This window comes from Rana temporaria, chromosome 11 (assembly GCF_905171775.1).
Source record: "Rana temporaria chromosome 11, aRanTem1.1, whole genome shotgun sequence".
Classification (NCBI taxonomy): Eukaryota; Metazoa; Chordata; class Amphibia; order Anura; family Ranidae; genus Rana; species Rana temporaria.
This window is the reverse complement of record NC_053499.1, coordinates 96787028-96814585: the sequence shown is the minus strand read 5'-3', so window position 1 is coordinate 96814585 and position 27558 is coordinate 96787028. Positions and strand designations below refer to the sequence as shown.

General features: G+C 44.8%; 1 pseudogene; it reads right to left on the bottom strand.

The window, feature by feature from the left end:
• LOC120917474 overlaps positions 1–27558 on the bottom strand; it is a 1233721-nt pseudogene that overhangs the window by 227465 nt on the left and 978698 nt on the right.

Below are 27558 nucleotides of genomic sequence, written 5' to 3'. Positions count from 1 at the left end.
GTCCAGGATGAAGCTGGCCCGTCTCGTGCCCCTGCCCGTCCCACACCATCCCCTGATGCTGATGCCCCTGCCCGTCCCACACCATCCCCTGATGCTGATGTCCCTGCCCGTCCCACACCATCTTCATCTGATGAAGATGCCCCTGACCCCCAGGGAAGGCAAGCGGCATTGGTGGAGGAGAGTGGTGGCCACGCCTCCATTGAGGAGGTTCTGCAGGATGTGGAGCATTTGGGGGAGGAGGTGTCACTGTCCCTTTTCATGGAGGATTTGGGAAGCTTGGCTGGTCCATCCCGGACCTCAAGCCCACGATCCTCCATATCCTCGGACTCCATCTCCAACCCAGCCACTCCCTCTGTCTCCATCCCCAACCCACCCCCTCCATCTAATCCCTCACCCTATGCCAGGCCTGAAGCCTCTCGTGGACCAAGGAGGTCAACGCCGAGAACCAGGGGGGTACCCGAGTTGCTGTCTGTGACCCTGACCACTGCGCAGGAAGACCAGACCCGCCTTATGGGTGCGATGGGCCAGGACTTCACTCGAGTGGCTGACAGCCTAGGGGAGAGGGGACATGTCACCGATGTGATTCAGGACATTGCAGGCAACACCACTGCAATTATCACATGTTTGCGGGATCTCGAAACCACCACAGCAAGCCTGGTGAAAGAGGTGCAGACCCTAAATGAGTCCGTCCAGGGGCACACAGCTGCCATTGTTGGTGTTCAAACCGAGACCAATAACCTCCTGAGGAGGATAGCGGTGGCATTAGAGGGCAGGCCTCCAGCCCCGGTGGATGCTCCTCTGCCTGATGCAACCCCCCCCCCCTCAACCAGGCAGTTGAGGAGCCGGGGCCGTGGCCGAAAGGCAGGCCAATTAGTTTTTTGTGATGAATATTGCTCGGGTAAAGAGTTTTTTTATTTATTTTTCTAAGTATTGCTCGGGTAAAGTTTTTTTTTATTTATTTTTCTAAGTATTGCTCGGGTAAAGTTTTTTTTAATTTATTTTTCTAAGTATTGCTCTGGTAAAGAGTTAGTGTTGACAAATGCACACGGTGAGGCGTGCAGAATAGTGCGACTGGTGTGAGAATGGGGGGGGGGGTTGACACTCCTGCCAGCAAAGGGGTGTCACCCTCTGCCGTGTGAAAGGTGTATGAATGTACAGTAACATAATTGGAGCCTTGGCGCGGCGTTACTGCTCCCTAAAACAATGTGGTTTGATTGGGTCTAATCCAATTCGATGTGCATGTGGGGGGGGTGTGCTAGGGACCACAGTGGTGTGCACGTGTGCATTCACATTGTGCCATTTTTCATGTGTGTGTTTAACGTTCAAAGAGACGTTCAACGAGGCATCTCCTGATTGCTGATCCCTCAGCAGACGGGGTACCCTCAGGCAGGGGGGGATTGTCGGGTTGGGGGCTCAGGTCATCACGTAGTTCAACCTCCAGGCCCTTTCTCACTGCGAAGTTGTGCAGAATGCAACATGCCCCGATGATCTGGCACACAAAGTCTGGGGAATACAACAGGGTACCCCCAGACTTATCCAGGCATCTGAAACGGGACTTCATTTGGCCAAAGGTTCGTTCCACCACTGCACGGGTACTTATTTGTGCAGCATTGTAGTTTTCCTCTCCTGGGGTTTGTGGGTTCCGGAATGGGGTCATTAGATGAGGTCCAAGTGCATATGCCGAGTCACCTGGAAGGGAAAAGACAGGAGGATGTTAGTCATGCATGTGTCCCTCGTAATGTCTGCGTCATGGGGGGGGACAGTCATACCTGACACCCATGTCACTCACCAACCAGCCAGCTGTCCCCATACACGTTCTGGTCAAACTCCATTGGGATGTCGCTTTGGCGGTAGATGAAGCTGTCATGACAGGATCCGGGGTGTTTGGCACGGACGTGCCATATGAGGCCATGGGCATCCACGATAACCTGGACATTGATAGAATGCCAGTGCTTCCGATTGCGGAATAGGTGCTCTGTGTCATGGGGGGGCTGTAGTGCCACATGGGTGCAATCAATGGCCCCGATGGTGCGTGGGAATCCTGCAATTCTGACAAAATCTGCCCTTGCCTTATTCCGCTGGACCTCCTGGGTGGGTCTGACGATTTGGTTGGACATGTGGCTCAGGATTGCGGGTACAACCTGGTGCACACATCTGCTCATGCTGGTTTGTGACATCCCAGCCACACCTCCACTTGTGCGCTGAAAAGATCCAGTGGCCAGGAAGTGGAGTGTTGCCAGGACCTTGATCAGTGGCTGCACTGCATGTGAGCGGTGTGTTGGGCTGGTAAGGTCATCCTGCAGGATTGTGGTTATTTCCTGGATGGCTTGAGTATTAAATCTGAAGAGGCGATACACCTCTGCTTCCCCGATGGCCAAGACGTCTAATGGCGTTCGGTAAAAACGCTGCCGTGCCCTCCTCCTTCTCCTTCTCATTCGAAGCGCCTGGGCGCACACTAGTTGTGCTATGACCATGCCTGCCCCTGGCATGTTGGCATACAGAAGTCTTGTCCTGCAAGTGTGTTTGCTGAGCTCGTCCGTAAGGGTGCTGCTAAAGCTGCTCTCCAGCTGACCTGCACACGTCTGGTGCAAAGTTGCCCCTGCTTTTATGAGGGGCAAGTTTACACCGGACGAACAGCTTACGCGCACCGCTCGTAGCCTGCGTCGGGCGGTCGTACGTTCGGGAATCTCGGTATATCCCTCATTTGCATATTTGATTATGAAATCAATGGGAGCGCTGGGCGTTCTCGGCGTAAATGTGCGCCTACGCTACGCCGGCGCACAAACGTTGCGCCGATCGAAACAAGACTAATTTCTGGCGTACCTGGTTCTGTGGGTACGGCGCACCGATACGACGGCGCATCTGTTCAATTGCGCCGCGCATATCAAGGTGCCCCGGCGTAACGCCTTTGAGAATCTGGGCCAAAATACTAAATAAAAAGGGGAAATGGTCTATAACACAAAAGACATTGCACAGGTTTTCTGTGAACAACTATACTCAGTAAAACAGAGTGGACTAGGGGAAGAGGGGCAAAAAAGGCCCATAACAGAAGAGGAAATTAGTCAAGCATTAAAAGAATCTGCACCAGGAAAAAGCCCTGGTCCAGACGGGTACACAACACTCTATTTAAAAAGGTTTAAAGAAATTCTGACTCTGAAACTATGAAAATACATGAACGGCTTGGGTACAAGATGTGACATGAGTAAGGAAGCTTTATTAGCATTAATCACCATTATTGCAAAAGAAGGTAAAGATGATACCAAATGCTCTAATTATAGACCGATATCACTCTTGAACGCAGACACAAAGGGCCAGATTCACAGTGGAGATACGACGGCGTATCTGCTGATACGCCGTCGTATCTCTGTTTCTATCTATGCAACTGATTCATAGAACCAGTTACGCATAGATAGCCAGAAGATCCGACAGGTGTAATTGTTTTACACTGTCGGATCTTAAGATGCAATACCGCGGCCGCCGCGGGTATGCAAATTAGCAGTTACGGCGATCCACAACGGTTTTTCGCGTTCGCTACGTCGCCGCTAGTATAGTTTCCCGACGCAAAGTTAGTCGTCGTTTTTGGTGCCCTAACTTTAGTCAGCAAGCGTATTGCTGTCTAAAGTATGGCCGTCGTTCCCGCGTCGAAATTTAAAAAATAACGTTGTTTGCGTAAGCCGTCCGGGGATACGGAATTACGCTACGCGCGTCGCCGTTCGAAAAAATTACGTCACGGCGCGCAATGCACAACGGGAGTTCGGAAACGGAGCATGCGCCGGAGGCCGCCGGCGTAGATTTTCATTGCAAGTGCTTGGTGAATTAGGCACTTGCGATGACAAATTTCGGCGGTGTAACGTATGTGCGATACATTACGCTGCCGCTCTTCTATGTGAATCTGGCCCATTATTATTTGCAAAAATCTTAGCAACTAGAATGAAAGAGTTTATGACGGAGCTGGTCCATCTGGATCAGGTTGGGTTCGTCCCAAGTCGAGAGGGGAGGGATAAAGGAGTGAGAACACTCCTACTCCTCCAAAAAATCAGAGAAGGAAGGGTCCCCGGTCTACTCATGTCAATAGACGCTGAAAAAGCGCTTGACAGGGTAGACTGGGGATTCATGATGAACACATTAGAGAGTATGAGAATAGGCCCCAGAATGATGCAGTGGAAACAAACATTATATAAAGGGCCTAGGGCTATGGTAAGAGTGAATGGAATATTACCATCCCCCTTTGAGATGAAAAATGGAACGAGGCAGGGGTGTCCCCTGTCCCCGCTTTTGTTAATTTTAGCACTGGAACCACTTCTGGCAATGGTAAGGGGGGACGTGGATATAGGGGTTTTAGGGTACGAGAAGAGCATAATCTAGCTGCATTAGCAGACAATGTATTATTTTATATATCTAATCCCCGCATTACGATGCCCAATCTTATGAGAGTACTAAAAGAAAACGGAGAACTTTCCAATTTTAAGATCAACCCGAATAATTCGGAGATATTAAATATTAACATAAAAACAAAAGAGGCAAACATTTTACAACAAGAATTCCCATATCCATGGAGAGAGACGGAAATAAAATATTTAGGGATTCAATTAACAACTTCACCCAAGAAATTATATCAAGCAAATTACATCCCTCTATTGGAGGAAATTAAAATAGAAATAAAGAGAATAGAAGTACGACCTCTCTCATGGACAGGTAGGATTAATGCCTTAAAATGATAATACTTCCAAATATCACGTACAAGTTTCAGATGCTCCCCATATATATACCCCCAGCATATTTTAGAGTATTAAAGACACTTATCACAAAATTAATATGGCACAATAGAAAACCTTGAATCGCACTGATGACACTGCAGAAATAAATCAATCAAGGGGGATTGAGTGTACCCGATTTTCAAAAATATTATGAGGCAGTGTTGTTAACAAGGGTGGTAGAATGGTCAAAAATAATTAATGAAAAAAGATGGGTTAGTATAGAGCACGCGATGGCTGACACGCAATTAGGAAGGGACATATGGACACCTCCACAATATAGGTCACTGGGCGCTAATACTAGGGCCGAAACAACTAATTAATCGACAACTAATCGATTATGAAATTAATCGATTACAATTTTCATAATCCCGAATCGGCCAGTAACATAATGGGGTTAAAAAAAAAGAGCCCTTTATAGTACAAAAAAGCAAATCACTACTGTAAATATTACTTTCACTATCCCACAGTAAAAAAATTAACGCCTTACAGTAGCGATTATTTGCTCTTTTTGTACTTATTTTTGTTTTTTTAACCCCATTATATTACTAAACATCTCAGGCCTGGGTCAAACCTCTGTTTTTTGCAGAAACACACTACAGGTCATTTACATGTTTTCCTATGGGACACGTTCACATCCATGATTTTCTTTCAGCTGCTGCGTATTAGGAAAGGGCAAGGACTTTTTTAACGCAAAACGGTGCTATTTTTTTTTTTGGGTTCAATATACTTCAATGGAGAAGCTGCAGAAAAGCATGTAATGTGTTTTTGAGTCAATCTGTGTTTTGTAATCTGCCCAACAACAAATTGGCCCAAAATTTTTTAAAAATGCTATTTTTTTTTTTAAGGCTATTATCCGATTAATCGAAACAATAATCAGCCAACTGTATTAAAGGATAACAACTACTTTGCACCAGGGAAGGATTTAATGGGAGGGAACTGGATAAAAAAACAAAATGCACTACGGGATATAATGCAAGGGGGAAAAATTTGCACCATACAAGAATAAAAAATAAAAAAGGACTTGATGGATATAAACGTGCGACGGTACTTCCAGCTCAAGCACTTCATAGTGGCGCTCCCTCATCCAATAAGAGGAGGGGGAAGATCTAATATCAATAGAGCGCCTATGTGATACCGAAAAAACTTGTGGGAATATATCCCAAATATACAACATTTTGAGTGACATGGGGGAGTTGGAAGTACCGGCATTCATAAAAAATTGGAAGAAGGAATTGGGGAAACGAGGAAGGAACCAGGATGTGGGAAGAATCTTGAAACTTGTGCATGGATCAACAGTAAAAAACAAGATGATGTAAATTAATTATAAATGCATATCTAGGTGGTATAGAACTCCTGACACTCTAGGGAAGTATCAAATAGGACAAACAATGGAGTGTTGGCAGAGGTGTGGACAGGTGGCCCACATATGATGGGGATGCCCCAAGATAGCGATCTATTGGAAGGAAGTACTAAGCTACAAAAGAGATCACAAAGACAGACCTGCGAGGAACCTTGGACATGTCTATTTCATGGAGTAGATATTCTGATAAAGGAATATAAAAACTCAATGACAATACACATGATCAACGCCACAAAGAGCCTGATACCGAAAAATTGGAAAGAAGTAGAATGCCCAAAGCTAGGGGAATGTTTTGGGTGATAGGGGGCGCTGTTGGAAATGTATGTCACTAGAGTAATCAAGTGGCTAATGAAGTGGTGGATATAACATAAACTTAATAATCCCAAGCAAGTCAATTCAAAAAACAATTAGTGAATTACTAACAGTGATTTAAATAAAAGTAAAATTAATAACCAAATATTGATTGTTGCAAGTGCAAATAGGTCAAACAAATCACTATATGTTGAATAAGTTGTAAATGAACGATCACTATGCAAACATAAAACACTCGAAACAAAAGAAAGAAAAGTCCAAATTGAATGGTGGATTTCTTGCCAGTAGTGAAACAACAAAAAATGGCTGGTTTAATGTCACTATTAAAATGATTTAAGTGCCACTGTGTAGATATTGGTATAATTGTAGAAAAATCTTCTCACTCAATAAGTGCCTTTGAGTGCTCCTTCACCATAGTAAACGATCGACACCCAAACGTGCTTAAATAGTGGTAATGCGCTTACCAGAACTTTTGGACCTCTTTAATGAAAAAGATGGTGGAAATCACTTATGCAGGATAATGCCTGCATGCATATCGTACGTCACAGATGATAGATAAAAACCTTGTCCTCAGTGGTCAGAGATGAAACATGGAACAGAAAAAACTTCCATAGTGCAACCGGTTTTTAATAAACATGGGCGAAGTGGCCACTTACATTAAAAAGAGCCCATCATGGCACTGGGGCTGCAGGCCTGTCAGTATAGGCACGGATTCCTACACCTCTGTGTCGGCGTGATCGCGTGCGTTCCACCGTCAGCTGCGTTCCAGGAAGCCGGATGTTTGTGCGCACAACAGCGTGACCAGGCTACGGCGCCGACGTACGTTTCGTAAGAATTACTTCTTCATGGCCAAGACCGACATTGAGTCGACTTTTCGCCTGTTGCCGGTTCATCCAGATAGTGTTCCTTTGTTGGGTTGTTGCTGGGAGGGACAGTACTTTGTCGATAGGTGCCTACCTATGGGTTGTGCCATCTCTTGTTCTTTGAGCTGTTCAGTTCCTTCCTGGAATGGGTCATCAAGGACTTGTCCGGCCTTGGTTCTATTTTGCCCTCCTTCTGCATGCCAATGGTTCGCCACTGTCGAGATACCAATTTGTGTCTATTTTTTAAAAAAGTTTGGCATTGGGTAGTTTCTCTCTTCAGGATTATTCTTTCCATTCCTTTAGAATAGGGGCGGCTGGGGGGAGTGGCCTGCACCAGAGCTGATGGCAGCTTGATCCAGGAGCTCCTGCTGACCAGTGGACTCAGCGGCACAGAACGACCCACCGGATCACCCTAAACACCTGATTTCACGGAGGCTCTGACCCCTAGACTCCCGGTCACCATGCCCAGGAAGTGCAAAGAGCTGAGGAAGCCACAGTGCCTGATAGAGTTCTTCGCCCTGAAGCAAGGAGGTAGGCAAGATGGCGGAGTGCTGGCATGCACACCGGAGGCCCGGGCACATTACAAGCCTAAAAAGCATAGATTTAACAAAGAGATCCAAGCAGTTGAATCTAGAGTGGAACACAGAGCATAAAATGGGGGACAATGCATCTACCATAAATGACTTGGTGGACTATACAGATGAGAAGGAGGGGGATACTGGATTAAAGCCAAGTTAGCGGTTTTCAAAGATAGACCCAGAAGGAACAATATGAAAATAAGAGGGATCCCCGAAAAAATCCAGCAATCTGACTTGCGTTTCTTTGTTTCATCTTTATTCTAATCCCTCATTCCTGCCTGACCTTACAGACATGGAAGTAATCGATAGAATCCACCGTCTGCCTAAGCCTGCATACTTACCTGACCAAGTGCCTAGAGACGTGATCCTGCGTCTCCACTTTTATCACGTTAAGGAGCAACTTATGATGGTGATGCGCAAACGTGACCAGAGCCCCACACAACATTTGTCCCAATACACCAAAAGAGAAAAAACAACACCATCAATAAAACACTCAGAAATCATAAAATTGCTTACAGGTGGGGATACCCCCACTAAACTGTCCATTGTCAAAGAGGACCGCACATACATTCTTGATTCCCTGGGGAAAGGCATTTCTCTGCTGGAGGAATGAAAAATTCTCCCTGACCAAGAAGAATAACCCTCCTCCTGCAAGGCATGCAAAGCAGGTAAATCCTGACTGGAAAAAAGTCACCAACAAGAATGCTACATCACATACCTAAATCCAGATGGTAACCGAGACGTTGCCTACTTTGAATCCCTGGGATGTCTCCCATCAGAGCCTTTGGGCTGGAACTCACCCCCACTTTAATGAGCAGCATAGTGCTGCATACGGGTATTTTTACCTACGGTTGCTATGGGGGAAATCCCTTATACCTATTGTTTTCCTACCAGTTTTATGGTTGCTTTACCTTGCTGTTCTTATATGTTTTGTTTCTTCTCTACTTGCTTGATGTCATAGTTAATAATTACACTTTATCTACAATGACTGAACTAAATTACACAGCAGTCCCATATGGAGAGGCCCATACCATGAAGCGAGCAATCTTCTGCAGGACACCGCAAGAATCCATGGACCATGTGTACAATATGCTCTTTGTACACTACATGCATTCTGCCATTTTCACTTTGGCCACAAAAGAGAACCCATGCCTTACAAATGAAACTATTCCATGCTCATAAGCAAACTTATTGTCCCTTTCTGCAATGGGAATAACTTTTCTCTCCATAAACACATAAGCCCTGTACACACGATCGGTTTGTCAGATGAAAACATTGGTGAAACAAAATAGAACATGTTGTTTTACATTTTTCCTATGGATAAAAAAGTGATAGAAAAAAACGATCGTCTGTGTGGAAGGCAATCGGTCAAAAATCCATGCATGCTCAGAATCAAGTCGACGCATGCTCGGAAGCATTGAACTTAATTTTCCTCAGCATGTCGCAGTGTTTTACATCACCCCGTTTGGACATGGTCGGATTTTTGACCGATGGTGTGTATGCAAGACTGATAAAAGTCAGCTTCATCGGATATCTGACGAAAAAATCCATCGGATTAGATTCGATCAGATATCCGATCATGTGTACAGGGCTTAAGTGCCTTAATCACCCTGTTAAGAGGAAGGCTATGTGGAAAGAGGCGTTATCTTGCAAGAGCAACATCCTGTGTGTGCAAGAAACACACTTTTTTAAAACATCCCCACCAATCTGCTCTCACAAGCAGTTCCCCTTCATTTTTACGGGCCAACGCTGATACCAAAACAAAAGGAGTAATAACAGCCATCAGGGATTCTGTGCCCTTTACTTGACTATGGTATTAACTACGGCTTATCCTGCTATCCAATAACCCCGTCCCTCACTCTAATGACCACATAACACTTAGATGGCCATAGCAGCCATTTTATTAACCAAATATATAAATCTCAATAATTAACAAAATAACAACATAATAACCTTTTAATATATACATCCAGTTTTTATCCCCACAATGGGACACAAGGTCCAATAGGCATAACCCATAACTGTACCTGCTAGTCACTTCTTAGGCCTCCAGTCGCTAAAAACCTCTGACTCAGAGACAACTAGCAGATACCCATATACCAACTGGGAGCCGTACCTTAGACGGGTCCCTAAACCATGCCTTTTAGGTGCAAGGACCTTGCACCCTGTCAAATGTCCACCAACCCTGTGATCGTGCAATCCCCACCATACCAGCACACAAAGCTCCCCCAATCGAAGGGGTTGGTGGGTGGGAAGCTCCTTACCCTCACGGCTCCTTGTGGTGACTGGCTCCTCCTCTTGCTGCCTAACACTATCCGCTCCACCCCATCCCCATGGATCTGTCAGCACCCAGCTGCCTCTTGTATCCCCCTATGCTCCACCCCGGTAACCCCTGTCATGCGGCCCTCCGCTGACACCTGCGGCATTGCTCCAAACCTCTCTTTACATGAGGAAATCAAGGACGCCCAAGGCCGATACCTAATCCTTGTATGCGATTTGGACTTGGTCACTTATACAATTGTCAATGTATACTTCCCTAACCAGCATCAATTGCGCTTTTTCCATAAACTAATGAAGAAAATAAGTTTACTAGTAATCTGTGGTGATTTTAATACTATTCCAATAAAAGAGGATTGCTCAGAGCAATCAATACAATGTGGGAACCCGCAGTGAATTTGCAGGGTTCCCGAAACGCACCAGTGTGAACCCAGCCTCAAAGCATACAGCCTACAAATGTCACCTGACTGCTCCCAACAAGGCTCGGTTCACTCTGGTGCGAATCCACTGCGGGATCCCACATCGCACCCGACTCGCACGGCCATATGCAAACTGCTGGGGAGTGTCATACAATGGTAATGACACCCCCATTTCAGCTCCCATATCGCACTGCAAACTGACAGTTTGGACATGAATCGGATTGCATAGGTGTGAACACCCATGCGATTCTGGTGCGGACCAAAAAAAGGGTCCTGTGCGTGTTTGGTCCGAATGTGATGTGATTTCAGCCATACAGTTTGTATGGTTGAAATCGCATCGCACAGACATCGCATGTGATGTGATCGGAACAGCAATGCGGTGAGATTCACATGCAATGTCTGGCATCGCACCACTGTGAACCGGGCCCAAGTCCCTACAAATGTCACCTGACATTTTTTACAATTTTATTTTTGTACAATTGTTTTTCATAATAATGGGGAGCGGGGTTTTATTTTTAAAATATATTTTTTCACAGTGCTTTTGGCAAGGGGGTGGGGGGATGGTGCAGTGGACGGTGTCAGTAGGGCAGTGGTCGGTGTCAGTAGAGCAGTGGTCGGTGTCAGTAGGGCAGTGGTCGTGTCAGTGGGGTAGTGGACGGTGTCAGTGCAATAAATTACAAGCGGCACTGTGGCAGGCTGGCAGCAGCGGCAGTGAGTGTGTCAGACTGTCAGTCAGTTGATTCCGGGACCCTCTATTGTCCCGGTTTGAAGGCTCCCGGGACACGGGACAAAAATGTAAATTACGGGACGATCCCGGGCTAACCGGGACACGTGGTCACCCTATCACAAACAGATATGTCTGCAAGGGGCATTGTTTAAACGGTGCGTAGCATCAGCTACCTACAGTATACAGCACTATGTTCTGCAGTAGGAAGGAGACTCCCATACTTGCCAACTGTCCCATTTTTAAAGGGACAGTCCCGTCAAATAGCACCTAGTCCCAGCTAATTTAGCCTGCCGGGACTTGTCCCGGCTATTGGGGAAGGCAGGTGCGGCTTCTGGGTCTCAGCAGGGACCTGAGCCTGCGGTGTGTGTTTCTGTCCCCTCCCCTCCTTCCAGTCTCGTGCTGTGCGGGGTTCTTGTTATCTCTGACTCAGCCTCCCCCTCCAATCAGCAGCGCGGTGTGCTGTGAGACCTGGGAGGCGGAGCTCACTGTAGCTCCTGTCGGCTGGCCAGAGGAAGGGAGGAGGTGAGTAAGCTGAACTTTTCTGGGAGAAGTTTCCTAGGGTGGATAGTAGTACAAACTTTCAAGGAGATTTTTTCTTAGGAGAAGAATCGGGGGAGATAGTGAGTTTGAGTGTGGGGGAGGGGGGCAGGGTGAGGTCTGCAGCCCAAACCCATTTTGACAAATCACTTATAAGCATGAACAGTCTGTGCAAACATCATCCAATCCAATTGCTCAGACTAGATAATGTGGAGTCATTTATAGCCATTCATGTAACCTGTGTGTGTATGTGGTGAGTTCACACTTCTCATTGTACAGACTCAGAACCTGTATACATGTACAATCAGAGGTGTGAACTCACCACATACACACACAGGTTACATGAATGGCTATAAATGACTCCACATTATCTAGTCTGAGCAATTGGATTGGATACAGAGTGCTATAAACTGGATTACATTGATCTGTACTTACTATCTGTCTGTTTGTACTTACATCTAGTACTGTTGTAGGATTCATTGTTTTAAATGTTTTTAGTGGATACGTTTTTTTTTTTATTATATCTGACCATTATCGCTATCTGACCACTTCTCAGTCCCCCTCTCCTGTACATAATGCCCCCAGGTTGCATCACCCCCAGATCACATCATACAGACATCACTCCAAGCTGCTTCCTACCCCCCCCCCCCCGCTGAGGGACATCATTCCATGGTCACTTCCCTTCCCTTATCTTCCCAACATCACTTCCTGATTACCCCATAGACACCACAAGAAATCCCTCTCCATACTGCCACCGCCATACCCTCCAACCTCCTCTCCTGTACTAACTGTGCCCATCATACCCTCTGCACTCCTCCTCGCCTGTACAAACTGCCCCAGCATACCCTCTGCACTCCTCCTCCTCTCCTGTACATACTGCCCCCATCATACCCTCTGCACTCCTCCTCTCCTGTACATACTGCCCCCATCATACCCTCTGCACTCCTCCTCCTCTCCTGTACATACTGCCCCCATCATACCCTCTGCACTCCTCCTCCTCTCCTGTACATACTGCCCCCATCATACCCTCTGCACTCCTCCTCCTCTCCTGTACATACTGCCCCCATCATACCCTCTGCACTCCTCCTCCTCTCCTGTACATACTGCCCCCATCATACCCTCTGCACTCCTCCTCCTCTCCTGTACATACTGCCCCCATCATACCCTCTGCACTCCTCCTCCTCTCCTGTACATACTGCCCCCATCATACCCTCTGCACTCCTCCTCCTCTCCTGTACATACTGCCCCCATCATACCCTCTGCACTCCTCCTCCTCTCCTGTACATACTGCCCCCATCATACCCTCTGCACTCCTCCTCCTCTCCTGTACATACTGCCCCCATCATACCCTCTGCACTCCTCCTCCTCTCCTGTACATACTGCCCCCATCATACCCTCTGCACTCCTCCTCCTCTCCTGTACATACTGCCCCCATCATACCCTCTGCACTCCTCCTCCTCTCCTGTACATACTGCCCCCATCGTACCCTCTGCACTCCTCCTCTCCTGTACATACTGCGGAGTGGGTGGAGCTTCGGGGAAGTGAGTGTGGTAATTAATTAATAGCTGTGCTGCAAAGTGTCCCTGGAATTTTTTTTCAAATGTTGGCAACTATGGACTCCCACTTCTGAAACAAAATCAGGATGGGAGGAGAGCGCTGCTCAGCCATTCACAGGAAGCATTGTATTGTATCAACAAATACAAAGCTTTCTCTGATTGACTGAGGCAGAGGGGATAACATTAAGAACTCCATCTCAGCCAATCAGAGAAAGCCTTTATTCATTGATAAAATATAAGGCTTCCTGTGAATGGCTGAGCAGAGATCAGCAAGACTTGATTTTGTTCCCGCAGCAAATGGAAAGTCCCCATTCCACTGTCAGAACACAGCGCAAATTAGCTATTTAAAATCACTGTAAACACGAATTTAGGTTTTAACCCCTCCACTGTGCTATAGGGAACTATCCCTATAGCACAGTGGAGGGGTTAAAACCTAACTTTGTGTTTACAGTGATTTTAAATAGCCAATTTGCAGGGAGGACCTGCTCTTCCACCTCCACCCAGATTAAAGGCTAGGCCATCAGGGGATGGACTGCAGAGCCAGGGGACCATGTGGACACAAGGTACAGGGGGGGGGGGGTAATTGCTGACTACTTCTGGCTTGGTAAGGACAATCAGGTGGTTATACATCTGAAACATTGGTTTGGTGCTAGGCCTTTGTCCACCCTTTTTTGTTTCATACAATGCTGTTACAGGGATTTGCTGTCACCAGTAGAGTTTTGACTAAAGGAGATTGCATACGCTAGGCTATCTGACATGCTCCTAACCCCTGTAATATTTATGCTATAATGTACAGATGCTGGTTGCTCAGTATTTACTGTTAATGAAGTTCTGCTTCAAGGTAGGCTGTATATTGGAAAGCATATGCAATGGGAAAATTTTACAAACCAATATGCTGAAGTCTGTTAGACGCCTGGCACAGTAATTAAAGCATATTTTTGGGGTACAAGGGCTGTCATATATGCTATTGTATACACAGTGAGTAGGGTTTTAATCACAATTTTTCCACACCCACAATTTCTTACTGTGTAGCAGGCACACTAATTATTGTCCCCTGGATACCCCCAAGAAGAAAAAATGTATCTACAGCCCTGCTCTTCTCTGCAACATTAAGTCACTTTGCATGCCTGCAACCCACCCCTGCCTCACTGTAACCATCGGTAACTGACTCCACTCTTCCCTGAAACATTATGTCACTTTGCAGGCTGTGGGCGATTAGCTTCAAGCGAAGAGTTCTCAGAAAGGTAATCCAGCCGTATGAAAGGTTAAGGGCTTCCTTCCTGTGTTTATTTGGTCAGAAAATAAAGAAAACAGAAAAGGTTTCCCACCAGGGCCGTTCCTTGGCAGGGTGCACAGGGTGCATTGCACCCAGGCGCCTGCAGAGGTGGGGGCGCCGAAGTGCCAGAGTTCTCCCCTCCCTCCTTCTCTCCTTGTTTGTGTCCGTGAAGAACTAGTGTTCTGAGCATAGGTGTGTGTACGTCCAAAACTGATGTGTGAGCATAGGGCAGCCCGTCCAGCCTGGCAGTGCTCAGGGAAGGGGCCGCTCCTCTTCCTGACATGAGAGTTCTAGTTTTCAGTGGCTGCTGAGTGCTGATGTGCAGAAATTAACTCCTAACATTGGGAGTCTTGGATCCCGCACTGTCTCCACCAACTCCAGTTGGAATGCCTCCCACTACCATCTCTATCTCAGGCTGCACGGAGAGAGAATCAAGGTGAGTCAAGATTCCATGTGGCAAATGTACCCCATCAATAACTGACAGTGGGTGTTTGTCACATACCTCCCCACCTGTTCGAACAGCAGCTATTAAACAGTGAGTTCTAGAAAGGGCATCCACATTTTTTTGGTTGCAACCAGCCCTGTGCTCCACTTTAAACACAAAATCTTGGGCGCATGCGCAAAGCTAACTGAGCAGGACATGTCTGCTTAGCGCTCAAATTTTATCAGTCCTCAATCCCCCCACAATGCCTGTCACATACCTGTGACTCCTGGGCACATTCTGACAGGATGCACAGTGTGAGGAAAACTAAGCTGAAATAGAAGGCTCAGGAAGCGCTGACTAAAGTGACATAGAAGACAAGCTGGCCCCGCTTCTCAAAGATGCACAGATTACTACTAGAGTTGCCAGGGCGAACAAACGTAGGCGTAATAACATTCGCACCATGGGGCTCCTGGAGAAGATGGAGGGTAGGGACCCCACTGAATTTGTGGAGCACTGGCTCTTTTATGTATTTGGAAAAAAGGTGTTTACCCCACTTTATTCAGTAAAGCAAGCGCATGGGGTGCCCTCTAGGCCCCTTCCACCGGGCCACCCGCCACGCACCCTCATAGCAAGGTTGCTAAACTACAAAGACAAGGGGCGACTGATTCAGTATGACAACAGCTTTTCACAAAATGAAAGTTCACTGTGTTTGGCTGGGAAGCCGCAACCTACGGATCCAACACAAGTGAAGTGAGCAAGTGGAGATTACTGCAAACGGTACTGAGAGGTATTACCATTGATACTCACCAGCCCCAATTGAATAGAACTGGCCAATTCTTTCCGCCTTGTATGTACCACCCCCATTTATTACTGAGGTATTGAGAGCATTATTGATGTACCAATTGGGCAGTCCGGATGTACCCATTATTATAGTGGGCAACCTGAACTGCTATATGGACCCAGACTTGGACAAACATCCGCCTCCGGTGACGGGCCGCAAAATTGCTTGAATGGCACTGCGGAAATTCACAGAGGAGGTAGGATGGGTTGATCCGTGGAGAAGCCGTAATCCTCAGCAGAAGCAGTTCTCCTGTTTTTCCAATACACACCTCTCCATAGACAGAAATTAGACCTCTGTCTATGCACACCTCAAACTTCCCATCTATTGCAAAATATTCAGTACTTGGTGAGGGGGGTGTCGGATCACTCATCCCTGCTGGTCTCCATAATCAAAAAAGGGGTAGAGGAAGGAAGCGCCACCTAAGTGCAGTATTAAAGAGGTTCTTTTAATGACACATTGTAAAAAACACACTTACAAGAAGGTAAGGAAAGAAGGCTCATCTGTAACATCCTGTAGTCCTCATCCCGGATCCATGGGCTGCTTTAGAAGTGAAGAAAGCAGATTGTGTGGAGTCTTCAGGCCTGTCCTGCGGCCTTCAGGATGTAGTCTGTTCCAGCCTCACAGGTCACGTGACAGGTCACGTGATTACTTCCCAGGAACACTTCCGGGAGGAGGGTCAAACAGGGAAAACAAAGGCCAATAGAAGGAGCAGTGGCTCCGAGCGCGTAGCCCAATCAGCCTTTGTTTTCCCTGTTTGACCCTCCTCCCGGAAGTGTTCCTGGGAAGTAATCACGTGACCTGTCACGTGACCTGTGAGGCTGGAACAGACTACATCCTGAAGGCCACAGGACAGGCCTGAAGACTCCACACAATCTGCTTTCTTCACTTCTAAAGCAGCCCATGGATCCGGGATGAGGACTACAGGATGTTACAGATGAGCCTTCTTTCCTTACCTTCTTGTAAGTGTGTTTTTTACAATGTGTCATTAAAAGAACCTCTTTAATACTGCACTTAGGTGGCGCTTCCTTTCTCTACCCCTTTTTTGTTTACCACAGAGTCAGCTCTCTGAGGACAGCAGCCGCCATTGAACAGCCACATCACCTGCATTTTTAACCATTGAACTGCCTGTTACTACTATTTCCAATGGACTAATCACCATACTCCTACCCATATATGTACTTTGTATCTGCGCTGACAGTTACCTCTCCTATGGTCTCCATAATCGCCAAGCCTGCCATGACCCTGCCAAAGGCGCCGCGGAAAAGTAATACATTTTGGTAAAATTTGTTCCACTCCCATGAACTGGTTTCGGCAGCAGCACGCAGATCACCCTGATTTAAAAATAATTTGAGAGACATTTAAGGCGTTTCTTAGAGGTATTCTAATTTTTTTTTTTCCACTTCAGACTCCACCAACAAAGGACTGCGAGACTTGCTCACGGTTTTTCCGCCCATAACGTCTCTTCTGTGGCTTCGCATCATATGTGGTTCTTTCATCTTCATTGTTATTTTTTTCCCCTTATTTGTATTCTTTCTTTCCTAAAAAAATCTCCATTTTTCATTTTTAAACAGACAGTTATAATCTAAGACCTCCTCCTCTCAGGGGAGTATAAACCTTAAGTATTGACTTGCCTCCTACTTTTATCCCCCCCCCTCCTACCCCCACCTCTATCTAGTTGATTTTTGACTTATTTATTTGTTTTCTCCCCTGTCTGTTTCTGTCATTCCCTGTACAAACTTTTCCGATGTTTTAAATACTCTCCATTTCTCCCATATCTCTCTATATCTGTCCTCCCCTCCAAGCTCTCCTCGAGCAAGATATTCAATTTCTGCTGTATAGTCTACTCGCTGTATCCACTCTTATTGAGGGCCTCTTTGGGTGTAGCCAATTTTTTGGAATTAGGCCCTTTGCTGCATTCAGCAGCACCGGAACCAGAGTTGATCCGTACTGTTTTTTTTTTTTGTTTTTTTGTTCTATGGAACAAACAAGACAAAGGATTACATAAGATCTTCTCCCCTGTTAATTCTTCTATGTACTCTAAAACTTCTTCCCAGTATTCCTGTATTCTCGGGCAATCCCACCAGATATGCATTGTTGTTCCCTTTTGCTTACAATTCCTCCAGCAAAGCCCTGAATTGTTTGAATGTATTTTACTCATTCTCTCTGGATTCAAATGCCAGCGTACCACACATTTGTAGTTTGCTTCAATAGTAGTAATATCAGACGCATAATTATATACTGCACCTATCATTTGTAAATCATCTATCTTTTTACCCATGTCGTGTCCCCACTTTTCTACACATGGCAATGTTCCCTGAGTCTCTATATCCGTTAGTATACCATATACTAACGATATTCCATGTTTCAGTGGCTTATCCATGATGCATATCTTTTCTATTGGGTTTAATGTTTTATCATTCCTAATCGGCTGTGGTAAAGTGCTCACAAAATGTTTCAGCTGAAAATACTCCCATTCACTCAAATATTGATCCCCTTCTACAGTTTTTATATCTTGTCTTAACCTTATTTTACCTTGTGTGACAATATCTCTTAATTTTTAGCTCACAATTGCTTTCCCATCTGTGTCTTATTGCCTGGTGGAAAAAAAATTGTGCCTGCTAGTGAAATTAAAGGGGAGTTATACTCCCATTTTTCCCTGCCTATATACTGTGTCCCATATTTTAAATACATTTTTCGTTATATTGAGAGTGTCCTTGCCCCATTTTCTAAATTTAGGTGGTATCCAAACATTCTAATTTAATTGTGTCGTGCTTAATATATCTTCCATTTGTACCCACTTCTTATTAGTGTGTGTATTTGTCCATTCTGCTAACCTTGCTAATATTACTGCATAATATATTTTCAGGGAGTGCTAACCCTCCGCTTTTTTTTTCCTACTAAGAACTGTATAGTTTATTCTGGCCTTTTTGCCCTGCCAAATATATTTCAAGATTACTGTTTTAATTATCTTAAATAAACTTTGTGGAATCCTTATGGGAAGCATTTGAAATTTATAGATTATTTTTGGTAGTATCATTTTAAAAGCTTTGATCCTACCGATCCAGGAGATAGGTTTCTTTGCCAATCCTTTCAAATCTTGTTTTATTTTATTAATTAAGGGAACAAAATTGGCCAGATAGAGTTTTTCCACTGTGGGTGTGATCTTTATTCCCAAGTATGTTAAGGTTTCTTTTTCCCAAGTAAATGGAAATTCTTTCTGTAGTTCTTCTTCTTCTTCTTCTTCATCTATACCCAAATTCAGGATAACCGTTTTTATAGGGTTTATTTTAAAATTAGAAATTTCCACGTATTGTTTTATTTCTTTTATTACGTTGGGCAATGAAATTCTGGGTTTGGTCAAATACAGGAGTATGCCATCTGCGTACGCCGCCACCTTGTGTTCATCCTCCCCCACTCTCACCCCCCCATATCTGGATTTTTTCGAATTTTAGCTAATAGTGGTTCCAGTGATATTACATACAGGAGGGTGAGAGCGAGCAACCCTGTCTGGTTCCATTATTCATTTCAAACACAGACGACACACTCCTATTGACCTTCACCCTGACCGTCGGATGGTTATACAGATTTTTTACCCATTTCATAAATCTAGGTCCCAGTCCTATCTCATTGAATCTTATTTTAACTATATCCGGTGCATGATCTGAAATTGATATTGTACGTATTGAGGTTTTGGTTACGTATTCCAATACCCCTTGATCTACCATCATGTAGTCCAATCTTGAGTACGTACCATGCACAGATGAGTAATATGTATAGTCTTTTTTGTTCGGATGTGTGATCCTCCATGGATCTATTAATTGCTGGCTAAAAATTTTTTTTTTAAGTAATCAAAGTTGTTTGGTATCTCGCATCTGTGCACCCGACGTACTGTCAAGATGGTGTTCCATTGAAAAATTAAAATCTCCTGCTAGTATTACATAACCCTGTTTAAAGTCCATTAGGGCGTTCAGAATCCCCCTAAGGTATTTTTGGGGGTGTTTATTAGGGCAGTATATATTCGCAAGCGTATATTTTTTCCCCTGGAGGGCCCCTTTTAGAAACAAGTAGCGACCATCTGGGTCTACTTTCCTTTCTTCTACCCTAAAAGCGATGTTCTTCCCTACTCCTATGGCGACCCCTTTTGCTCTCTTCTTTGGAGAGTCTCCATAGTACCAGGTTGGGATTGCCCGAGAATACAGTCTCACATTAGAGTCTAATGCTATATGTGTCTCCTGCAGGAAGACTATTTCTGCAGAATACTTTTCAATCTCTCTTAATACCATATGCCTTTTTTCTGGAGAACTAAGGCCTCTCACATTATATGTTATAAAATTTATGTTAGACATATCTTTCTATTTTTTTTTTAGTTTAGATTTCTATTGATGTTTGTTCCATTTACAAGAGACTCAAAAAATAAGGAAAGCAGCAGTACTCCATATTCAAATTCAGAGTATCTATACTATATCAAAGAAGTGCACTTAGAAAATGTCCCAGGGAACTCATTTTAGACTCAGATTTTTCTCTTAACTTTACATTTCTTCAAATCATGTACCAGATGTCCCAGCAGACTTTCCTTTTAAATTTTGAAATAGAGTTTTTACTCACCGGTTTGATGCCTCAGGGGGAGAAGGATAAGACCAGCTAACCTGAGAAAGATTATGTTACTGTTTTACCGGTATGCGTATAGATTGCGGAGGATGGATGACACAGGCACCTCTTCATACTCTAATCTTGCAGATATGCTGCTGGTGCGGATTATGCTCCATTCAATGGCACTCGCGGCTCACCTTAGCCACCTCCACCCGCACTGGTTATTTCTTTGCCTTCTGACAGTGACCGGTCCTCTTGGTGGTTACTCCACCGGGACCTCTCTTCATGCTGTACCGCGGAAGTTTTTACACCCCCGCCTGCACCGACTGGACTGCCGTAACAGCACTGCCCGCCAGTCACAGCTCCTATGTGAGTCGGCTTGTCCGAGCCTCAAGCCACAAGCCGTTACTCGATCGGCCGGGTCTGGGTCCACGTGACCCGGCGGGGAGAGGGAGGGAGGACTCAGCGTGAAGCAGCGGGGGGATCAGACGCGGAGAGGGAGAGAGCCCACAGCTAATTGCTCCCTGGGGCATAGTCAGGCTGGAGACCGGGAGCTCCCATCTAGCTGCTCCGACGAGCAGAGCACGCCATCCTAGACTCTTCCCTCCGACGAGTAGAGGTATTCTAATTGATGGGGTTACAGGTATTAAATTAAAAACAAACGCTTTGAAGCTGGTAGGCCGGTTGGAGGCAGAATTTATAGCTGATCATTCTGATGCCACTAGGGAGGCCTGGCTGGCTGCACAGGTGGCAGTTGACTGGATTACTAGCTCGACCGTTGATAGGAAATGTTTTTTAACAGATTGGCATTCTACAAGGAGGGGCGCAAACGGGTCGGCTGCTTGCAAAAACTGTGAAAGCTTCTCAGACCTCCCCGTCCATCGGCGCCTTGCACGCTCTGGGTGGGAAGCTGGTAAACGCCCCCACCTGTATTATGCAGTAAAGTTCTACTCGGATCTGTACAAATCCCAAGTGGACTATTCACCTGATGACTTACAGGATTACCTGCAGGGTATTGAGCTCCCCTGTCTAGCCGATGCTCAAAGATTGCTCTTAGATGCCCCTATCAAGCTCGAGGAACTGCAGGAGGCGCTTAGCCTTTTCCCTAATTCTAAGGCCCCTGGGAATGACGGCCTGCCAATGGAAATATTTAAACAATATGGGGGGTTGTTTTGCCACAACTACTTAAAGTCCTCAACTCGGCCAGGGGGAGTCAATGTCTGCCCGAGTCTATGACTAGGGCCAGCATTGTTCTCATACTAAAACTGGGCAAAGACCCATTGGACCCGGGATCCTATAGACCGAACTCTCTCCTGGAGAGCGATAAAAAAATACTGGCCAAAGTTCTGGCCCTGTGGCTAAATAGGGTTATCTCAAGTATCATCTTTAGGTCCTTTATATGGCTTGATAAGCCCCCAATGGTTAAACTAGAACAATTGCAGAAATCTAAAGATGCAGGGGGGGGTGTGGCACTCCCTAACCCCTGGATTTACTACCTAGCGGTTCAGCTGCAACATATTGCCTGTACTATGATAGAGTTGCCAAGCTCAGGAGGGAGGAGCATAGACTTGGACCCCATTAGGGCCCTTATGTGCTACACAACTGGGACCTCTGATGTAGCTATGGGGTTGGAGGCCTTGGCTTATGCAAAATCCAATTAACGATTCCCGACCTACGTCCTTATGCAAAAGGTATAGAACAAGCTCAGGCAGTTACAGGCAGTTGAGGGCTTTACTAGTCATAGCCTGATCCTGGCGAACGGCCATTATGAGGAGTTGAGCTTACTTGAGTGTGGGGCACAGTGGAGGAGACATCGAGTCACGTACCTGAAGAACATTTTTGCTGATGGTAAACTGCGCCCTTTTCCTGCCCTATGGGAGAAATTCCGTCCTCCCGCAGTCAATTCTTTTTTATTACATGCAGTTGCACCACGCGGAGGGGGGTGCAGTCTAACAGGGCCTCGTGGGGTCTTTCTCCGACCCCCATATTCCACTATATGGCCGAAGTGTCCCTGTTTAAGGGCTTTATATCCAGACGTTACTCGATGATTCTTCATACTTATCTGGATGGCTTTCCTCTGGGGGCAGCGAGTAAGTGGGAGCGAGACTTTGGTACCTTCAAAGATGAGCAATGGGAGGACGTCTTGCAGGCGATACAGACATGCTCTTTGAATGTACATACACCACCACCACTCAGAGTGCACTTTACACCAGCCAGATTGTTTAGGATGGGAGTAAGACCAGATTCAAATTGTCCTAGATGCGTGAGAGACCATGGGGACCTAATTCACCTCTTGTGGCGTTGCCCCAAACTGCACTTGTTCTGGACAGGGGTATTGTCTACTATAAATAGGGTCTTTCAGGTCTCCATACCGACATACCCAAAACCATGCATACTGGAGATTGTGGACAATATCCCCATCAATGACAATCCTAAACAGGCCATAGGTAGATCCCTGTTTCAGGCTTGCAAGCTAGTTCTTGTACATTGGAAGGCGGTTGACCTCCCCAACGGTGAAACAGTGGATTGGTCAGATGGGGGACACTATACGCTTAGAGAAATAGATCTTCCAGCATAGGGGACGACCTGAGAAATTTCATAAGTTGTGGTCATCCTGGTTGGACCCCCGGGTCTCTCCCCGGTAGATCTTGTGATGGATAGATTGCTACTTTGAGTACTCATGCTAGACAGAGAGTTAATTTGCGGAGTAACAGCTGTCTAGGAAGGTGTAGAGGTGTAAGTCACACTGTGTATAGGTGATGTATAGGACTGAAGTTACCCACACCTAATTGCTGATGAGAAGTGGGCATTGTTTGTGCTGACCATGTCTAATGTACTGTTTGTAAATGGAATCTATGACAGAAGATGTTGTCTTTACATGCGTTGTAATGTATTTTTTCTTTGTTTTTATGTTTGTTTTCTAAAGGAATTCTTTGAGGAAAAAAAATCTCTTACATTCCAGGGTCATAAATACTAAATTTTTCCAGATCTGTCTCAACAAACACTCATTAAACGTAAAGCAATGAAACTACATCTACAAGTGCTTCAGCATCATTGCATATCTTATAGATGGGGGTTTCCCTTTGTGGTCCACTTTTCTTATAAAGCCTGCAAAACAACTGATGATGATGAATAAACATCATACAAGATCTTCACCTGTCAATACCTGGAGCACCAATAGAAGACCCCAGACGCTGAGAACCCTATGGTCTTCCTCAGAATTTACAATGCTCCCCTGATCATCAATCCCCCTCCAAGAGAAATCGCATTGCTTCACCGCCCATTGCAGAAGGCGATAGAATGAAATACCAATAAACTGATGAATCCTGTATAGGTGATATATTCTATTAAGAGCTTACCCCTTTCACACCTGAAGCCTCGTACACACGCTTGGTTTACTCAGCAAGAACCAGCAAGAAAACTGCTGGCAGAGCTCTCTTGCCGAGTATACCGAGCGTGTGTACTAGGCTTTCAGGTTTCTCGACAAGAAAACTGCCCAGAATCTAGACGTGAAAAATAGAAAACATGTTCTCTATTTTCTCGTAGTGAGATTCTCGGCAGTTTTCCTGCCGAGAAACCCGAGAGTGTGTATACCTACCTGTAGCCATGGAAACCCACGCATGCTCAAAATGACTTTGACGCATGCGCGGAAGCTTCCTAGGCATAGGTAGGGTGCAGCAAGATGGCGGCGGCATCGAATGTGACGTGCGCATGCTCGTCGTACGCGATGACGTCACCACGTTCTTGCCTTTCAAGAGAACCGCGGTCCTTTTGAAAGGAGAGTCTGCACACTCGGGCGGGAAGAGATTCTTGCCAAGAATCTCGTCAGGAAAAACAAGGGTTTTTTCCTGACGAGATTCTGGCCTATGTGTACACGGCTTAATACACTATATCCTCTTGACAACATCCTCAAGATTAAAACTTTATACTTTCTCTATTAGGAAGTTTAACAATAATTAAAATGATAGATTAGGTTCTTTATATAGTTAGCCTATCTCATAGTTATTTGCAGAAAAAGATTCGCCCTTGGGACTTTAAATGAGGTGGTCACAGTTTGCCACTGAGTAACAAAAATGGTAACAGTATACATTTTTTATTAAAATAGATGTACATACATGAATAATACAGCATGGTAGCTCAGCCAATGGATTTGCACATAATGAAAGGTAATTAAAATTGATACAAACGTTATACAATGCAGTATATACAAATGCACGCATCAGAGAACCCGACACACGTTTCGCGAGATCATTGCTCGCTCATCAGGGATGGATGCAGATGGAATGTATCTAAAATAGATAAAGAGATGTGTCACAGTGGTAAATGCAAGATCAATGGCAGAATGGGCCAGAAAAAACTGGCCCAATACTTACTGCCGTCCATTTGGGGGTTCAGCAATGGAGACACTGGCTTCGTTCATTGGTAAGTATTGGGCCATTTTTTTCTGGCCCATTCTGCCATTGATCTTGCATTTACCACTGTGACACATCTCTTTATCTATTTTAGATACATTCCATCTGCATCCATCTCTGATAAACGCTCGCTCATGATCTCGCGAAACGTGCGTTGGGTTCTCTGATGCGTGCATTTGTATATACTGCATTGTATAACGTTTGTATCAATTTTAATCCCAAGGGAGACTCTTTTTCTGCATATGCATATAGGGATGGAGGTGTATCACCGGTGACCGCAGACCTTTTATCTTTATCTCAATTTCATAGTTATTTGGTTCATTCTGTTATATAGTTTTCCTTTAAATCAAATGTAAGAGATATATTGAATTTATAAAACCTCTGACTTACCACTTTAGTTATGACATTCTTACTCTACATTATAACTTCCTTCCTGAAAGTTGAGATTAGTTAGACTTCTAACCTTTTATATGTAAAATGTATTTGTTGGCTCTCGTAGTCCCAGAGACAGCCACTGCACTGCCACAGTTTCTGCCCTTTGGCAGAAAAATAAAAGTTGTTTATTTTTCTATAATTCTAGTATTTCTATAGTTATTTACTCCTCCAAGGCACATACAAATCCCCACCCCATTCAACCTTTTCTTGAAACATAGTCGCGGACCTCTCCTTGCTCCTCATCAGCTGGGATCTCCAACCCCACTATGCCTTAATTTCTCTCAGAAACCTGCACTGAGAGGAATGAAGGTGTAGAATTAGGTGTGGCAAGTACATGCTATCGCTACACCAACATCCGATTGTAGCAGGTATAAAGTCATCCGTGAAATCTGCCCAATCAGCACATGAAGCCGATGGCGTGGTGAAGGCTCGATTTCCTGGTTTAGATGTCTAGGTGGAAGTGTGTCACGAGGTCGTGACTCAACCTCTATGCATTTCAGCCTATCAGATTTCCCGTCTTCAGGATGTTGCAATTCCACCATTTTGGTTGAGGGCATAAATACCCTCAACTCAAATCACATGTTAAAACGTATCCAATAGCGTTGCTTTACCTGCTATCTACTTGGGACTGCTCACACATTTATTTTACCAACTTTGGTATTGCAAATATAAAATCTTATAATACAATAAAAAGTACAGTTTTGGCCATTTTAACTTTGTTGTAGTCAGTAGTTGATTTGATTTATTTACTTACGGTTGTATAAGGTGATCACATGCAGACAGTTCAAGAGCTGACGCTTGTACTCATGTATTCTCTTCACATGGACATCAAACATTGAGTTTGGGTTGATTTTCACTTTGTATTCATTCTCCAAATATCTTGAGAATTTAAGCTTATTTTCCTGCATTGGAGAGTTATTATTAATTGTACAAATATAAAGGAACCAAATTACAATTTGCATTTTTTTTCCACTTCAGACATAACCATTTACCGAGAGAAGGTAGCGAGGCTTGCCCGCCATTCATTTGCCCACCATATCTCCTTCCTGGTTTCGCATCATATGTGGAAGTTTTTATATGTGGAAATTATTATTATTATTTTTTTTTCCCATATCCAAAAGGAGCAAGTATATATATTGTTTACTATTACAACATTTTTAAACTTTTCTACCTTCGTTGTTATAACCCTTCTACCCCCCCCAACTCCCCCCCTCCCCTCCCCCTGGACCTCCAGTTACCTTTCTATATCTTCTAATCATTCTTATTTCTTATGTTGTATCCAACCTTAAAAGTCTAAAAAGTCCTACAAGGTCCTATGTCCTATGCACCCATAAGCTCCGCAAATACCATGGAATGTTTGAACTCTGACCACTTAGACCAGGTCTTTTCGTATTCCTCTAAGCCGTCTATATCACTTAACCTTAAAAGTTCTAAATTTTGAATGGAATTTATTTTATTGCACCATTCTTTAATGGAGGGACTTTCCCTATCTTGCCAATGAATGGCTATCAGGCTTTTAGCAGCTATTAGAAGATGGGGTAATAGACTTTTCTGATATTGTTTCATAGGTAATCTAATCCTCTGGTGCAAGCATCCCCAGGGATCATCTGGAATCTCTATGTCCATTACTTTGGTAATTAACTGTCTAATCCTTCTCCAAAACCATTTAATTTTTGGACATTGCCACCATATATGCGCCATATCTCCGATCTGTCTGCATCCCCGCCAACACAGTTCTGAGGCTTCTTTCTTGTATTTGTGAGCCTTGTCTGGGGTAATATACCACTGCATCAGACATTTGTAATTTAATTCAATTAATTTACTATTTGCTGACGAGGTATGTACTCTTCTCCATATTTGTTTTAGTTCTAGGATACTCAAAGAGGATCCCAGTTCTTCCTCCCACTTTTTAATATATGGTGGAATGTCCGATTGATCTACTTCTATTAGATATTTATAGATTTTAGAGATAACTCCTTTCCCTACTTCTCCTTGACTGATTCTTTCGAGGGGACGTAGGTTTTCCGCAGATCTACACGGCTGTGGTAGAGCCTCAAAAAAATTTTTTAACTGCCCATACCACCATTCGTTTATCTCTATTACCTCCCCTCTGTCCTTTAATTCCTCATAGGTACCTAATTTATCTTGCGTCATGACATCCTTCAGCTGAGCATTATTTTTCCTAATCCATTTC